Source organism: Silene latifolia, chromosome X (genome assembly GCF_048544455.1).
Source record: "Silene latifolia isolate original U9 population chromosome X, ASM4854445v1, whole genome shotgun sequence".
NCBI lineage: Eukaryota > Viridiplantae > Streptophyta > Magnoliopsida > Caryophyllales > Caryophyllaceae > Silene > Silene latifolia.
The window spans coordinates 344,008,657-344,027,010 of NC_133537.1; the positions used below are offsets into that span (position 1 = coordinate 344,008,657).

Genomic DNA, 18,354 nt, shown 5'->3' on the forward strand with positions numbered 1-18,354 from the left:
TGAAAACCATAATTGGTAAATATCCTAAAAAATGTAATTTACAGTAAAACTAATGAGTCTAATAATCGGGAAAAAAATACGGATAATGTTTATAAAAAACGAAAAAAAATATACTTTAAAATACATGCAAGTGAATATCAAATGAACCCAGTATAAATTTGGGAGCATGCAATAAAAAAATTTCTTCTAATTGTTTTCTTCAATAATTAACTTTAAAATTGCAGCCGACATTAGTTTTAGATAGAATAAGTATTTTCGAAAAGTTTTTTTTATTTATTATATGAGAAGATGAATAAGGTTGTTTTGGTTAAGTAAGATGTAGAGATTTGAGACAGAGGAGGATGGGGACTGGGGAGTGACATGAGGTGAAATGAAATCATGAAGGAGTGAGGCGTGAATATGAGCTTTAGGTTTAGCAATCTCCTAGGTTAATAATATTGTTGGTCCATATTTTAATTTGGGCTGATTTGTTTTGCTTGGCTTTATAACTTCCGTATTTTTTTATTCTGCCGCAGTCGACAATAGTTTTGTGTACTTTTTTTTCCGATCCATGTTCAATATATTTATCAAAATCGCATTTAGAGTTATGACTCCTTTTATACAGAAAAATATATTCATTTTCAAATCATTTTTTTTCAATTTAATTAAATTCATTTTTTAAAGCACTTATTCTTATTTTTGTTTTAACAATTGAACTATTTAATATTTATATAATCAATATAGAAGAGGAGTGTTTTAGAGGGCTCTGATTGGTCCTCACAACTATTAGCTACGGGGCGGCCACCGATTTGACATTCCTTTTTTTTCCTTTATATGATATCATTTTTTCTTATTTCATTAATTCTCCAAAAAAAAATCATTTCAGTCTGAAAATAAAGTTTCTTTATATGTAAAAGCAAAAGTTTCGAAACTATCTAAATTATTTAAATGGTACATTTATTAGTACGTTATTTAAATATTTTTGAAACTATCTAAATGGTACGTTATTAGTATGTTATCGTGCAATTCTATCCTCACGAGCGTTATTAATATTATTATTACTATATTATTATTATATGTCGTAAAATTTATTATTAAATGAAAGTATACACGTGCATATTTTGCACGGGCTTAAAACTAGTAAGTCAACTATTTCTCAAGCAAGGTATTATACAAGTTTCATTCTTTTCTTAGTGATTTACATAAGTCAAACTATTTCTCAAGCAAGGATTGTCTAATGAGACAATAAGGATGTGCTTAAGTATTATATTAACATAAGAAAAGGATTGTATATATTAAATCAGCAGCAAATTGGTCAAATGTGACAACACATAATAAATTATAATTACGATTTTGTATACAATATTGTTAACAAAAACAGTTATTGGATAACTTGTCTCACAACTGAAATTATCGTCTTCTTTAATCCAAACAATGGTCTAGAGTAACATTCTTTTGCCATGAATTAAATTGACACTGACTCTGCTTTTCTTATGTTGATACATACAGAGCTAAATTAAATGGTAAAGTGCTGGATTTTATGGTAATATAGGGGTTGTTTGGTTGTCTTTCCAATTCATAGGAATTGGAAAATCATGGGAAGTAGCTAAATAAAGGTTTGTTTGGTTGCCCAATTTATGGGAAGTGGAACTTCCTATGGAACTTCAATTCCTACATAATCTAGGAAGTCATTTACCTAGCCCCCCTTGTGACACACCGCGATAAAGCGGAAAACATAACTTAAAAATTCAAGCGGAAATTAGGAAATTTTTGAAACTTTTAAAATTTAAAGCGCGGGTTCATTAAAATCCAAAACATAAATAAAGAATGCGGAAAAAAAGTTTAAATTATACAAACGTGATAGTCGAGGTGAGAAAAAATATATCCCTCTAATGACAATACAATAAAAGGTAGGTCTAAACAATCCTAATAAACCAACTACTAGGCCGAAGTGCTCGCTAGCTCACACATGTCTTCACCCCATGAATGCATCACTAATACCTGTCATTCATGTAAACATGAACGCCACAGTCAGTGGGGAGTAACTCAAGGTTCTCCCAGCCACAAAATGTCGAAACGAACATAACAAGGAACTAAAACAGGTAAGTCATATAAGTTACATACAAAAGATAAGAATATCAAGTTTATATGTAAACATGGCAAATAATTGAGATGGAACAAGATAGGCCAGCATTAGCTTAATAAAGATTCAATTGATCATGTGAAACAATTAAATAATATGAAAGACAGAAATATGGTCATTTATACAAAAGCACGCATTTCAAGGAAATACAATATAGATATGAGATTAGAATTCGAATCATGTGAAACAATTGAGTAAGGGATTAACCAATGCAAATTACAAGAATAGAAACCGTAGCCATTATTTGGAAAACCACTTAGCAAACATTGCACGGGACGTGGCTACTAATGTCACATTCATACTTATGGCTTGCATCTCACCATAAGAACGGATGGGAACATCAATCCCGACGATCATATCGCAACTAGAGGGCTTATAGCTCACCCCTAGTATCCGATAGGACCAAGACAAACAACATAAGGCATAACTATTACCTTGAAAGACAAATACCAATATCTATAACCAAGCAAGACCTTTACTACTCATATATCAAAATATAATTCCCCTGGTAGGACGACAGTGGTACTCCCAAGACTCAGTCCTAGTCTAAATCTGGCCAGACTCTCGGGACAGTACAGTTCCCGATTCGACACGCGGCAGAACGGTCCGCATCCAAGACTCAAAGACAGATTGGAAATCGAGAACCCACAATTGGCAGGACAGTCCGAAAGAGGCGGAAAATATGAGCTAAACCCACAATCGGCAGGACAGTCCGAAAGAGGCGTAAAGATAAGTCAAGCAGTACGGTATAGCATAAAGGCATTATCAAAAGAACACGACTCAACCAAGCGATACGAATCAACTTGGAAAGAGACTACTAATGTGATGAGCCGATGATAATCCAAGTAAGATATTCCATGCCAACGTATATTTATGAACGTGAACAATTAATCATTTCTTCAAATACTTGTAACTTGAATAAAAATGTAATTAAATTGAAATAGCCGCTTTATATCGAGTAAAGTAAGAATTAAACTATAAATTACCCAAATGCAAGATAGATCATTTATTACTTACAAGGCATGTATAAATAGCTTGAACTCATATTATAATGAAAACATGGCATTTCATATATAAATGACATAATTGAAGAATGAAATCCACAATTGTAAATCATGTGAGGAATATATAATAATGAACGGAATTTAATGAATTACATTATATCAAGCACGAGACGGGTTTTAAGTAAATCAAACACGAATATAAACCGACTCAACAAAGCACGCAACACGAGGCTAGGCCACGGCTCAACCATGGCCATACCTCTACACGTGACTAGGGCCACAACCGCCCGACCTTAGCCCTTTGCTCGGGCCGCCGCCCTTAGGCCGAGGCAAAGCATCGCCTAGGCCGACAGGCCCGCTTAGCCTAGGCCGAGGCGAGGCCATGGCCAGCATCGCTGCCGGGCTGCGCGCGTCGCCAGCTCTACTGCCGGCGCTGCTGCCCAGCCATTGCCTAGACCCGCCGTGCCACTGCTCAGGCCGCAGCCAACCTGTAAAACGGGTTGTGGACAGCCCCTGCTTCTACCCAAAACCCGTGCCAAAAGGCCAAAGAGCAGGCCGTGAGCAGGCCACTAAAACAGTCCATAACAAGCCCAAAAAACTGGCCACGCAACCCGCCATAACTAGACCCAAGCAAGCTGCAAACAGCTACAAAAACAAGCTGCAAACACTATCAAGATGGGTTGCTAAAGCAGTTGTCTACAACACCTATAAACGCCTCATCTTTCATCTCAAAACAGCCCGCATTTATGCCTAAAACCCGTGCAAAACAGTCCGAGTCCCAACCAGAAAGTCGTGTCATAACAGTCCATTTCTGTCCAAGAACAAAGTCGAAATAACCGAACTTGGTCCTCACACACTCGTCCCAAAACAGCCCGAAGTACCCGCAAAACTGACTCAAAACCAGTCCCAATTTCCGTCCTAAAAATGCATACAACCCATCCCCAAAATTCAACATGTATCCGTCTTAATTTCAGCTTTTAATCCCTCCATTTGACTGCCCATAACACTACACAAATCGGACCAAAGATGGTGCTCCAAAACAGTCCTTAAATCACCATTTTTATGACTAAAAACAGTCCCGAAAACGCAATACGAAACCATCCATTTCCGACCATTTTACCACAACAACAACCATCTTATACAAGTAAATAACCATGGAGCTAAAGACTCGATTTTTCTTCAAGTAAACACAATCAGGGAGCAAGATAAACAACATACAAACATACATATGAAATAAACGATTCACATAAACACGTAATCTTGACATAATGTCGAGTAACCTATCACCGTTACCTTTTTGCCCTTCAATGAACGCGATCTCGACTTAAAACCATACCGGGTTGTCTAAGCTTGCACCTAAACATGAAGACAACCAAAATTAGCGAGAAATATGAGCCTTAAATAAGACGACAGCCACGATATTGGAGGAAAGCGGGGATCTTTCTTACCTTAAAAGATGAAGGACGGAAAGGGGGAGCTATTGGCGTAAAAATTAGCGAAAATGGTTAAGAAATGAAGTCGGGATCTGAGTTTGAATGTCGGGTTTAATGGAGGTGTTGATGTTGTTGCTACTGTGAAAGTGTTGTTGTGGTTTTGCTGGTAACACGAAAAAGAAGGGGGAAAGAAAGGGGGTAGGGACGCAGGTATTACCACAACAACAATAATATAATACGTAATATTAATAATAATAGTAATAATAATAATAATAATAATAATAATAATAATAATTATAATTAAGTTAGAGGGTAAGAGAGAGTGTCGTCGGAATCGGGTTGGTCCGAAAATAAACAGCTTTATAATAGAAATGCAACGATCTTGCTAGACGGAAATGCACTTATAATTTAAGACGGAAAATTACTATTATTATCCCTATTAATACTATCCGACAAAATATTTATTTTCATATAAATTAAGCCTTAAAATATTACTTTTATAAAACTCGAGTTTAAAATAAATTAATTAAATTAAATAATTAGAAAATATAAAATAAAATAATTAAACGGTTAAATAAATTTTTAAATGTCAAAATGAGAAATTCGCGGGTGTTACACCCCTAGGTAAGTGAGAGTTCCCACATGAATTCAAGTTCCCACATCCAACCAAACAAGATTTCTACAATTCACATGATTTTCAACTTCACATGAATTTAATCTTCTCGGGAATTCTATCTTCCCATGGTGAACCAAACGACTCCATAGAGGGACTAAAATGGTTGGCTAGGGGTCCGAGCTTTACATTCAAGATATTATTAGTTTACTATCAGATCACTGCCATATTAAACTTAGGTGACTGAAAACATTTCGTGAGCGAAAACATTTTGAGCAAATAAATACTGCAGACAATATTTAACTTAAACATCCAAAGTCCTATATATAATGTTCATACACCTTTGGGATGAGACGGTCATCGATCACCGCTTTGTTGATCTTACAAATAATACCTCTTAATTATAATAATAAAATTTTCAAAGAGGCCGCGCGAATTGCGGGATACTACCTAGTCTATTATATTCTTTAGATATAGAATATGGAGACGCATAAGCGATCTCGTTTCCATGATTTTGATGGAGTTGAATGTATTCTTTGCCATTGCAAAAACTATTTTTTACTAAATATGCATTGCAATTTGCAATAGAGGGGAGGGGATTCGAACCCAGGACATATTGTCCACAATAACTCCTTCTTAATCACTAGACTAAGACATATTTGATAATTTCAAGGTTTGTGTAAGTAATATTTATGTAATTTTAAGTATGGTGAAAACATAATAGATCAACCTATAAATCAATTAACAACCTAGATCAAATCAAAACGGATTGACACAATTTGGTTTTTCAGAATAGAGAATTGGTTGGCGTATATGTGATGAGTATTATTTTTTTTGAAAGAAAGAATCAATTCATTAATAAACTAGTTTTATGGCCCGTGAAATTCGCGGGATATTTTGTTTTGAGTGTAATGTTTCTAGTGTTTTTAGTAATTGAAATTATATAAAATATCAAAACATATAGTAAGCTCACCTTACGAATAAGTCATCATTGATTGCGTACTAAGATTACGGGCATTTACATGTTAATATAAAGATCAAAGTCGATAAATTAAATAAGCCAAAGTAGGTGAATATTGCTATTTTTCGACGTTTCAATATGATGATTCGACGCATGAGAAAGATTTCGACGTTTCAATATGATTGATTCCAAGAAAGGTTTCTTGCCTATGTCTCATGGCATTACTCTTAGCAAGACTCAGTGTCCTTCGACACCTGATGAGCAAGAGCGCATGAGAAAGATTTCATATGCTTCCGCCATAGGTTCTATCATGTATGTCATGTTATGCACTCGTCTTGATGTAGCTTGTGCATTGAGTATGACGAGTAGTATAGATACCAATCTAATCCCGGTGAAGGTCACTGGACAGCTGTCAATAATATCCTTGAGTGTCTGAAAGGAATTAAGGATATGTTCTTGGTATTTGGTGAGTATGAGAAGCTTGTTGTAAGTGGTTACACCGATGCTAGGTTTTATATTGATAAAGGTGAGGTAAAGATATGCAAAGTACCCACTGATGCAAATGTTGCAGATCCGTTAACAAAGCCTCTCCCGCAGTCTAAGCATGAACGTCATAGAGCTGCCATTAGTCTAAGATACATTAGCGAGTGGTCTTAGTCCTATTAAGAGATCTTTGTTTTAGTGGGAGTTTATTTGACATGTTTAATTAGTTATATGTAACATTTGCTTCATTTATTCAATAAAATTGTTATTTGATTTTATTCATTTTTTTGTTTAATTGAATGTTTGTTCCACAATAGTCAACATTGATTAAATAGATCACTAAGTACGTGACTTAGTTTTGGAACTCTATTTGGATGATGTTTTCTATTATAGTCTCTAATCAGGACATTAAATTGTAACACTTGCATTGAATGCTTAAAATGATAAGTATATGAGCTGGTTGATGACTAAGTTCCTTAAGTCATGATATTGGGATATCAAACCAGGCATATGGGTATATGTTAGAGAACATGTATTAGACAGACCCGTTAAGAACTTTACTAAGGATTCGCTTAGTGTCAGTAAAGTTTCTTATCACTAGTTAGTAGTGAATATACAGTTTTTAGACCTGAGTTTTTCACTGTTCTGTACATGCTAAGTAGTTTGTTTTGACATTGTCAAACGTCAGCCGTGACTAGTGACTATAACGGCAATGCTTGGACTTACTATGGATCATGTGATAGGATGTGGTTAAATAACATGGGATTTGTTCCTTCCTTACTGAAGGAAGTTTATTGTTTCTGGCCTCTCGAAGAGTGTGAATTGTAAAATGCGTGGCCGCGCTCAGACGAGGTGATTGTCAGTCGTCTACTGTAACAATTCAACTCAGAGATTCGAGAAAAATGATTAAGATATATTAGGTTGACACTTTTCCTACCTTAGTCTTGATTGGAGCAATAGAAGCAAAAAGACATGTTTAATTGGACACAGTACAAGAGGGAGACTGTTGGATTTATGTCCGGAGTCCAATTAAGGTAACCCGGTTTATATTCTATTTGACCGTAACGTTTTGCTAGAAGCCGCTTACGGACCGAGTCTTAAATGAGTTTACGGACTCGTGTAGAATTAAACGGGCCCATTGGGTCACACACAAGATGAATACGGTGTTTTCTTTTACAGTCAGACTAAAATATGGAAATAGGGCTCTAATTAGATTAGGCCCAGCTGTGATTAAAGTTAGGGTTTGATTAGGAAACAGAGTCTTTGCTTTCCTATATATAGAGATATATGGGAGTCAGTTTCATCCATCCTATTTTCCTCTGTGAGAAATAACAAACCCTACCTTGTGTACTAGCATACAAATCGTATCGCCTATTCATACGTGTGGATACTAGTGGAGGCACTACAATTGGGGTGCTCGTAATTATTTGTAGCTGTTGGGTTATTCTGATCCGTTTTTTATTTTTCTTATTTGCTGGATATTATTTGCTCACGGATTAATTCCGCTGCGAGGTAATTCGATTGCCCTTTTATTTATGTTTAATTCTGATTTCTAACATGCATATGGTCCTGGAGATTTGTAACTTAAAATCGTTTTAAGTACAAACAAATCCCTTCATGTTTGTCTTCAATTTACATTTTACATGATCCATGAAGAATTAGGATGAATGATATAAAAATGTGTTTGACTTTAGAGAGTTACAATATTGATTTTGTATTTGCTTGGTTCTCTTATTTCTCTATGAGGAGGTATTTATACAAACTGAGTGAGCAACTGAAAAGTCACCACTAATACACTTAATTATGCAAATTCATTGTATCATAATTTTACTAATAAACTTAATTATGATAATTCATTGTGTCATAATTTATACATATCAACTCATAGTCTCTTACTATTCCTAATAAAATGCAAAGAAAAATAACATAAAATGTGGCACTTAAAATTTCTTAACATGACACACGCCAAATAATAAACTACTCATCTTGCCTTTTATTATATTGTATAGATACTGATAGTTAAGTCATTTATCATACTAAATTTTGAAAAACAATTAATTTGGAATAAATTTTAAAGGAAAATTAAACAATAAAAGTGGAATGGAGAATGTCTCGTTTAAATTCTCCATGAACACCAAATTATAAATATAATTATTTTAGTTTTACTTACTAAATACAGTATATTGCTAAATGATGCAACTTTTTTTTTTTACAAAACCTTATCCTTTACGTGAAATAATTTCATGAACTAAATACATGGTATTACTACCCTTTAAAATTCTATTATTAGTATTTAATTTCACTTAAGTATTTACAGAATTTGTAAGTATTTACAGAATTTGTTTGTAAATTACTTAAATTAAATAAATATTTTCTTTTCCATATAATTTATATTTTTTCTAAGAAAATATTTTATATGATCTTTAATATTCATTTGTCGATTAATTAGTTTTGTAAAACATCTTCTATATACAACAAAGTTATAGTATATTTTTTTTTAGTAACAACAATAGTGAATTAGTGCCTTTCAAAAAAAAAGTAGTGAATTAGTGATAATATAATTTTGTTTTGTTTTTAACTTCATTTATTCTTCTTCGTTCTTAATTTCTTATGTATTTAGTTTTTTTATTTCAAATACATATAATACTATCCATATGAAATATCTTGAAATTATTAACTTATAGTTAATCCGTAGTTTTTTTTTGTAGTTTTTTTTTGAGTTAATTAAGTTTTTAAAGGTAATGGAATATGAATGGATTTTTTAAGGAAATAAGTAAATTAAATTAATGTAATATAATAATAAATCGGTAATCCATGTTATATTAGTTTGCCAAGTCACATTATTATTGTGTACGTGGCTTTTTTCATCCCACGTGGCATTGTCCACGTGGCATTTTTAAGCTATCTTTTAATAATATTTTATAGATTTGATAAATAAAACTTTTTTGGGGGTTTACCATCGGTCAATAGTAATCCCCATATTTGATTGATGAACGCGTGCTTGAGCAGCCATATAACTTTTCACTAGCACGAAACGACAGGAAGCCGACGTTCGTGAACCTAGGACGTGTCGTTTTCTCCTCCGGACATGGTGGGCTTGCTAACCTTGCTTGGGCAAGACCAACACGGCCTACTTCTATCTCTATTCGGGTTTTATCCACTACTCTTAACAGTCGGTTTATTCGAGTTGTATCGATTATCGGATTACCCCAAAGCCCAAATCAAATAAGTATCTAAGAATATTTGGGTTGGTATAATATAGGAGGAGTACTTGCCAAAAAAGAAGCTTAATCTTTTTTTTTTGGTTATAAAAAGGTTAGAAAGTAGAATAATCTCGATATTTCATCCTTGAAATTGGAAAAATCCCAAATCGAATCAAATCGCGTCCTTTGTTGGCGAGGCGATATCAGGTTCATCTTCAATTCTTCATCATCTCAATTTTCTAAACTTGTATTGATTAATTGTGGTAGTAATCAACATGATTAATAATAATTTAATTTATCCCCTAGACTAGATAATTAACTATCCTATCTCCATCGCTGTAATATTGTATCTGACTTTGCAGCTCGATCGATATGACTATGACTAATGATGATAATGATACTAAAAGCAAAACGTCGAGGTCAGTTTGTTCAAACTCCGCCTACTATTTTTTTCAACTATTTTTTCTTATTGATTTAATGATGACATGTTTAACTCTTATTAATTTTGATTGGTCTGTTATACTTGTGTTTTCCTGTAACTCCTTTGTTTAAGGCCAATCTTTTTTTTTTTTTGAACTTCAGTGATGAAGAAATTGGTAAAAGAAGATGCACCACACTTGAGTAGTTCGTAACTAATAAGTACTCAGGGGAAGAGCGTAAAGACTTTTTGAGGACAATAGACCGCCGCCCAAAACTAGATTCTCAATCCGAAATTGAAACTTGGCGGGTCGACCCTAGTCGGCTTTATTGTTATACTGATCAAGCTTCGGAATATGTCCGAGAGATGAATGTCAGTTTTTACATAATTACCTTATCTTACTTTTTTTCAATTTATTTTCCAATTATTGTTCCTTTCTAATTTTTTTTTCCTCGATCAATATGGTACTAGGGTGAAGATTATTTATATATGGAACTGAGATCAATGTGTTTGTGTTCGTTACCAGACTCGGAATACAAGATCGCTCACATAAACATCTTTGCTAGGCGTCACGGCGAAACATTTGATTCACTTTTGTTTGCTGCACTGGAACACGGACCAGTTCGTAAAGTTCTGGAACACGGACCAGTTCGTAAAGTTCTGGAATGTTGCATTGTGCCTTTGTCCAAGGCTGATGATGGTGTTGTGCCATATATTAAACATATTCAAGATGTTGATTGTTCAGAATGTTCGAAATTTGGTGATGATGTACTTTGCTTCGATGTTGAAGAAGAGTCGTGTTGTATGTCTTCGTCTTTTGTTGTTTAGTTCATTAAGAGTGTGAAATCCGATTATATGAAAAATAACTTATTTTAGAATTTAGCGTTTCCTTGATCAAAATGTGGTTTCTTGAACTAAGCAAAGTGGAATACTCTATTGATGTGACTATACAGGCAAATTTGTTATGAAAAACTTGGTTATCAAACAAAACTAGTTCTATTATCCGTGAAATTCACGAGATTAGTTATGTTGTCACTTTGATGGTGTTATGCAAATTCGAATCTGTGGTCGCATTAAACTCTAATGACAAAAAGGACTCGTAAAAAAAGTTTTTATTAACCAATATCTATATCGCCAAAATATGTCGTCAACGTATATTTTCCACAATTACTACACATTTGCCACGGATTATTAATATTTTGTCACGAATATTGTTACGTTTATTAGTGTTTTGTCACGATTATTATTATTATTATTATTATTATTATTATTATTATTATTATTATTATTATTATTATTATTATTATTATTATTATTATTATTATTATTATTATTATTATTATTATTATTATTATTATTATTATTATTATTATTATTATTATTATTATTATTATTATTATTATTATTATTATTATTATTATTATTATTATTATTATTATTATTATTATTATTATTATTATTATTATTATAGACGGTCTTCTCAAAGTAATCCAAACTTCAATTAATCTCACAATAAACCCTACTATCAGTACTCCCTTCCCATAATGAACTTGACTATTTTATGACCCGCGTACTAGGTAAATACTAGTAAAAGACCAATCTACCCTCTTAATTCCCAACATCAGGCACCACCCATCTACCTTTCCACTGCCATAATTAATGACCACTCACCACCATCCACCTTTAACCACCACTATCGCTCCACCCTCCACACCATCACCCTCTACCGCACATCACCTATGTCGTACCACAACATCACCCAATTGATTAAGTAGTCTTCCATGACTAACTGAGCTTAAATCTTCTAAGACCTCATGTCAATATGTCTGAAATCATCTCCTGGAGAGTACATAACAACACACAAACAACTAATTTTAATATATCCCAAATAAATGCTCTAATCATAAAACAACACTTGTCATTTCAAATAAAAGACTCAAAATTGACCAAAAAGCTTATAAACCCAGTTCAACAAACAACATACGGAGTATATATTGTTACAAATGTTTAATAATCTACATAACTACACCCTTAATTGCAAAAATCAAAACTACCCAACATGCGAAAATGCTTTAAAATGTCAGAAATAACAACAAAGGTAGAATCTTCACCCAATATAAAACATAAAGGATACAAAAATTTGGAGTTTACATATTTTGATCTAACATGTTTAAGCTCAATTTTGTTCTTCAAATTCAGTTTGTAAGTAAAGATGAATCCATGGTTTGGGTAATGGAGATGGTGACGCGGAGATAGTGCGAAAGTGGTGATGATGGTGCGTAGGGATGTGAAAGTGGTGGTGGCGGTACTTGTGGCTTCGTTGGCAATGAGAGCATAAGCGAGATGTCAGCGAGGGGTAGTGGGACAAAGGTGGTGGCAGTGGTGCGAGGTCATCAAGTGGTGTGGTGGAAGTCTGGTGGTAGACTGGGATAAGGCATTGACCGGAGTCTAGTGGTAAAGTAATGTTGTGGGGTGGCCTGACTACCGTAAAGTGGAGTGAAGCAAGTGGCAAGTTAAAAAAGGGTTGGTGCTAAAGGTGATTAGGGTGAGAGGTAAAATTAGAAAATAATGACCTGCCTAACCGGTTATCAGTCATCCGAGTGCATTATGAGAAGAGTTGAGTAATAGGGTGGTTTATTCTGAGATTAATTGAAGTTTGGATTATTTTAAGAAGACCACATATAGTTGGGATTATTCTTGTTAATTAATCCTTATTATTATTACAAATAACCACCACATATTTGCGTATTTTTACAAATTACCACCACTTTTTTGCGTTTTTACAAATAACCTCCGGACTTTAACATATACTCCCCCCAATCACCACCGTATTTTAACTCTGAACATCATTTTTCCTATTTCCCGTCTTCTTAACTTGCGATTTACGCCAAATATTTATATTGCCCTCCTCTAATTACACAAACTAACTCTACACAAACCTAACATATCATATCACGTTTCCCCTAATTCCCCAAATCAATTTATATTTCAGACCCTAAATCCCAAAATTCTCCAAATCATTCTATCATTTTCAACCCCATAGACAAAGTTACTATTTTTTCGATTCGTTTTTATTTCTTTTAAGTTTTTTTTTCTTCTTTCTCCCCTGCATTTATCAACTTCATCCAGTGTGAATTGGGAAATTTTGGATCTTCCTTATTTTCCAGCACGAGGTCTAGCATTTCTGAGTAATTCGGTAAACCTCTTATGTCACAGCCATCTAATCCTTTTCAAACAGTTGTGTGCGTATTCGTCATCAATTTTGATAATTCAATTACTAATTTTCTGGTTCTGAATGTTTGTATTCCTGATGTAAAAAAATTCTAGTAACTTTCTCAATTCACATATATGATTGTAATATGGATTAAGAATATGTGCGTATGAACTGAGAATATATTTGTAGAGCAACATTTTTTTATGATCAAGTATGAACTAAGAAATTCATTTACATCTAAACTAATATATCTTATATTTCTCTTTTTAGTCGATTAACTAATTATTCGATAATTATTTGATTAATTCGGTAAATGTTGGGACTTGTTGGGTAGAGATAGTTTGTTAATTAAATGAGAACACAAGACGAAAAATAAGAAAAATGATGTCCGTGATTAAAATACGATGGTAACACCTTCGGGTTGGCTCAGGTCGGTTTCAGTTCAACGAATTTTAGGGTTCTATCGGTTCGGTTCTCGGATAATTCGAGTCGATTCTTTAGGCCGGTTTAACTTTTGTCAGCTCTACTAGCTTTGCATATGCTTTTACATACTACGAAAATATATGGTTTTAAAATGAGTGAATGAAACAATAACGCCGAACCACTTAGCATTTTGGTCAAATCGTTTAGTGCCTTAAGAATTTGTTCTATTTTACCCTCTCATCTATAAATACGAAAAAGTACTTAATGACTCGACGTTATTATTTCATTTACTCATTTTAGTACAATTAAGTCATTTTAATTGGAAATGGAGAAAGTTACAAGTCGGTTTAACTTGACCTGACCCATCTCAGGGGTTGGAAAAACACGATTCGCCTCGACACAACCCACTCCACTTAACGTATAGCCACCATACTCTAGCTTAACCAGTTGGGATAGTTAAAACTTTTAAAAGTGGATATTTCTCTAAGATACAAGTAGAGGTGGATCCAGCCCATGGCAATTTGAGTTGGAGCATAATCTACAATACATACAACTAAGTTAATATTAACTTGTAAACATTATAGAGAAATGTGTGCATGTCTTGGTGGTAACATACTTTTTCTGCCACTTACTAGATACAAGTTCAAACCTCACCAAAGGCCAATTTTGGTTTTTACTTGTCACTTTCTTCTCTTTATTTTACCTCACTCCCCTTTTTTATGTATGGTATTAGTAATAAAAAATTTGGACTTAAAATAAAAAAAAATATAAACAAATACCTGCTTCAGTGCTTCTCTTTATTTTATCTCACTTCTCTAGCTTTCTTATGTATGGTAGTGCACTGCTAGTAGTAATAAAAAAATTTTACTTAAACAATGCATAAAATATAAACAAATACTTGTGTAAGACGATCTTAGACAAGTATATTGTAAAAACGGTTTTTATTTATTTAGTACTTATGTTAAGATTTAGGAGATAGGAATTCATAAAAGATAATTGCTATTCAGCTGTGTTATTATCAATAAAATGATCGGTATTTATATTACCGTATACACTACAAGAATATTGGTCATTAGCGTCCGAAAAAAGTCGTCGGTAATGCAAAAAATCGGTCGCTAAATTGCTTTACTGACCGATTTTACATAAATACCGACTAAATATTTCGGTCGGTAACTATGGTCGGTAAATTAAAATTACCGACCGATTATGTGGTCGGAAAATTAGCGACCGTTTTAGTGGTCGGTAAAAAAAAATTGGTCGGTAATTACCTACCGACAATCGGTCAGTAAAATGTGAAAATCGGTCAGTAATTTTTGTTTTTGGTCGGTAAATGTGGAGTTTCAGTCGGTAATTTAATGCCTATTTTGCAATATATTTTTGTTCTCTCTCCCCATACGCTTACTATTTTACCTTCAAATACAAACTCTAATAAAAGCCACATGATATATTCAAAACTTAACACACACCATGAAATCCGAATCACGAATTGTATAAATTAAATGTTATCCAAGTATAATACACAACCTATCCAGACAAAAGTTTGTCAAACTACAAAGTCTTATTCTACTAACAAGAGCATACTAACATCAAGCTACTAGAATCTCTATTTGACATCCTAACACCACCACCTCCACGAGTTATCCTATTAGTATGTCTTTTCCTTGTTCCTTGAACTAGCATCATGTCTTCATAATTGACCATGAGCTATTTTTTTAAAAAAAATGAGCTAATAAGAATACGAGCTATTATGAGAAGAATGTGAGCTATTATAAAAAGAACATGAGCTTGAACTAAATTGTAATGTATGAATTAAAAGAATACGAGTTATTAAGAAAAGAATATGAGTTATTATGAAAAGAATTTGAGCTTAAATTTATAGGAAATATAGTTTAAAAAAAACACAACCTAATTCAAACAGATTTGTAAGATGAGATTCCATTATTTATATAAAATCTAAATCCCGATAAAAACTCTATTGATTATTTCATGCTCCTTCAAAGTTTTTTTTTTTCCATTGATGATGATACCTTTTGATGTTTCATCTGCCGTTGAAGCTTCTCTCACCGTGATGGTAAAAATCAATTAAATTCATATTGATTCTGATTGAAGAATGGAGATATAATAGTTGTTAAAATAATTTAAAAGGAGAAGATTAGTTAACTACATAATGGAGGGAGATGGAGATCAAAATATAGAAGCAGTTAGAGAGAGAAGAGGAGTTGAATTGAATTACGTAGTCCTGGTTTTAGGGTTTAACATATAAAAGTAGTTGAGGAAGACTAAAATAACTTTGGATGTACAATGTTGTATAGTCCATAAACTGCTCCCACTTGCTCCTTCCATCACAAATGAGAATTTATTTTAAAAGTAATGATTTAATTGTGTCTTTTTTTCCCTTGAACTAAAGTGATAAAGACTTGTGGAGTACATTAATCCGTCAGAGATACTCACAACTTCAACCAAACATTGAGACTTTTGAGGTCGACCATAAATGGCTGCGTTGTTATGCTAGGGAAGCTTTGGCCTATTTTGAAAAGAAGACGGTCAGTTTTCTCTTGCCCTATTTTTCATTCTATCAACTTATTTTCTAATTATCGTTATACATATAAATGAAGGGGAGTTTTTGCGCATCGGTTAAGTTGTTGCTTTGTGACCGTGAAGTCACGAGTTCAAGTTTTTGGAGCGGCCTCTTGCCAAAATGGCAATGAAAGACTTGTCCCTATTATACCCTTATGATGAGACTCTTCCCTAGACCCTCGCCTAGAGTGGACGTCAAAGCTCATGAAAATACATATAAGCTGAGTTACTAAAAATGTCTAAATATCAGATGCGTAGTCTTTTTTTTTCTTCTAATGTTTTTTTTTTCTTGATCGGATATGGTACCAGGGTGAAGTTTATAGATATGAGGGACCCAGATCCATGTGTTTGTGTTCGTTACCAGACTCGGAATACAAGGTCACACACATAAACTTCTTTGCTAGGCCGAACGACAAATTTTCAGAGTCGCTCTTTTTTGCGTCGCTAGAACACGGACCCGTTCGAAAAGTTGTGGAATGTTGCACCGTGCCTCTGTCCAAGGCTAGTGATGGTGTTGTGCCATATATTAAACATCCTAAAGATGTTGATTGTTCAGAATGTTCTAAATTTAGTGATGTTGTACTTTGTTTTGAGGTTGAAGAGGAGTATTCTATACCTTGGTCTTCTAGTCTTTTGTCTTCTGTTGTCTAGTTCATCAAGGAGCATTATTCTAGAAGTCATTTTTTCTTATTTGTAGGATTACAAGGAATATTTGATAAGTAACATTATTCTAAAAGTCATGTTTTCTTGTTCAGAACTCGGGAGTCATAGCTTTGTGGATTAAGCAATAAACAAGGTGGAATTCAATAGATATAACTAAATTGGCAAATCAATTCTGAAAAATTTCCAACTAACTGCCTTTTGTTGCCACGGATTATTAGTATTTTGTCACGAATATTGTTACGTTTATTAGTGTTTTGTCACGATTATTGTTATTATTATTAATATTAGGAATAATTATAAATAACCACCACATATGTGCTTTTTTTTTTTCAAATTACCATCGCGTATTTGCGTTTTTACAAATAACGCTGGGACTTTTACGTATAGTCGTATACTCCCCAATCACCACCATATTTTAACTCCGAACATCATTTTTCTTATTACCTGTCTTGTTAACTTACGATTTACGCTAAATACTCATATTGTCCTATTCTAATTACACAAACTAACCCTACAAAAACCTTACATGCCCATATCACGTTTTCCCTAATTTCCCAAATCAATTTATATTTCAAACCCTAAATTCCCAAAATTGCCAAATCATTCTATCATTTTCAACCCCATAGACGAAATTACTATTTTTTTCGATTCGTTTTACTTCTTTCAAGTCTTTTTTTTTTCCATATTTCCCCCTGCATTTATCAACTACATTCAGTGTGAATTGAGAAATTTTGGGTCTTCCTTATTATCAAGCACGAGGTCTAGCATTTCTGAGGGATTCGTTAACCTCTAATGTCACAACCATCTAATCCTTTTCAAACAACTGTGTGTGTATTCGTCATCAATTTTGATAAATCAATTACCAATTTTATGATTCTAAATGTTTGTATTTCAGATGTAAAAAAATTGCCCAAGGATCAACAAGTATTGGAGGGTCCAGTACAAATCTAAGAGTTAAAAAACTGTTCACAATGAGATCTAAGGCTAACAATTGCTAGGTACAATAAATTTTTGAAGGGAGAAAATCAATTACCACTATTTCTTGGCCTTTAGATTTCAGGACAATCATTTCTGACCCTTGGATAAGGGGAAATGGACCATCCAGTACATTTTTGGTGCTGGAGAGGATACTTCCTCCAAAAAATTCTAGTAACTTTCTTAATTTACACATGTGATTGTAATATGGATTGAGAATATATGTTTCTGGTAAACCTCTAACATCACAGCCATCTAATCCTTT

At 33.6% G+C, this 18,354-nt stretch overlaps 1 long non-coding RNA gene across 1 annotated transcript; it reads left to right on the plus strand.

The window, feature by feature from the left end:
* The first annotated feature begins 16,277 nt into the window (after positions 1–16,277).
* On the plus strand, positions 16,278–17,294 carry LOC141622732 (uncharacterized). Its single transcript, XR_012533077.1, has 3 exons — positions 16,278–16,417; positions 16,761–17,127; positions 17,207–17,294. It is a non-coding gene; the product is annotated as an uncharacterized LOC141622732 (long non-coding RNA).
* Positions 17,295–18,354: the final 1,060 nt, after the last annotated feature.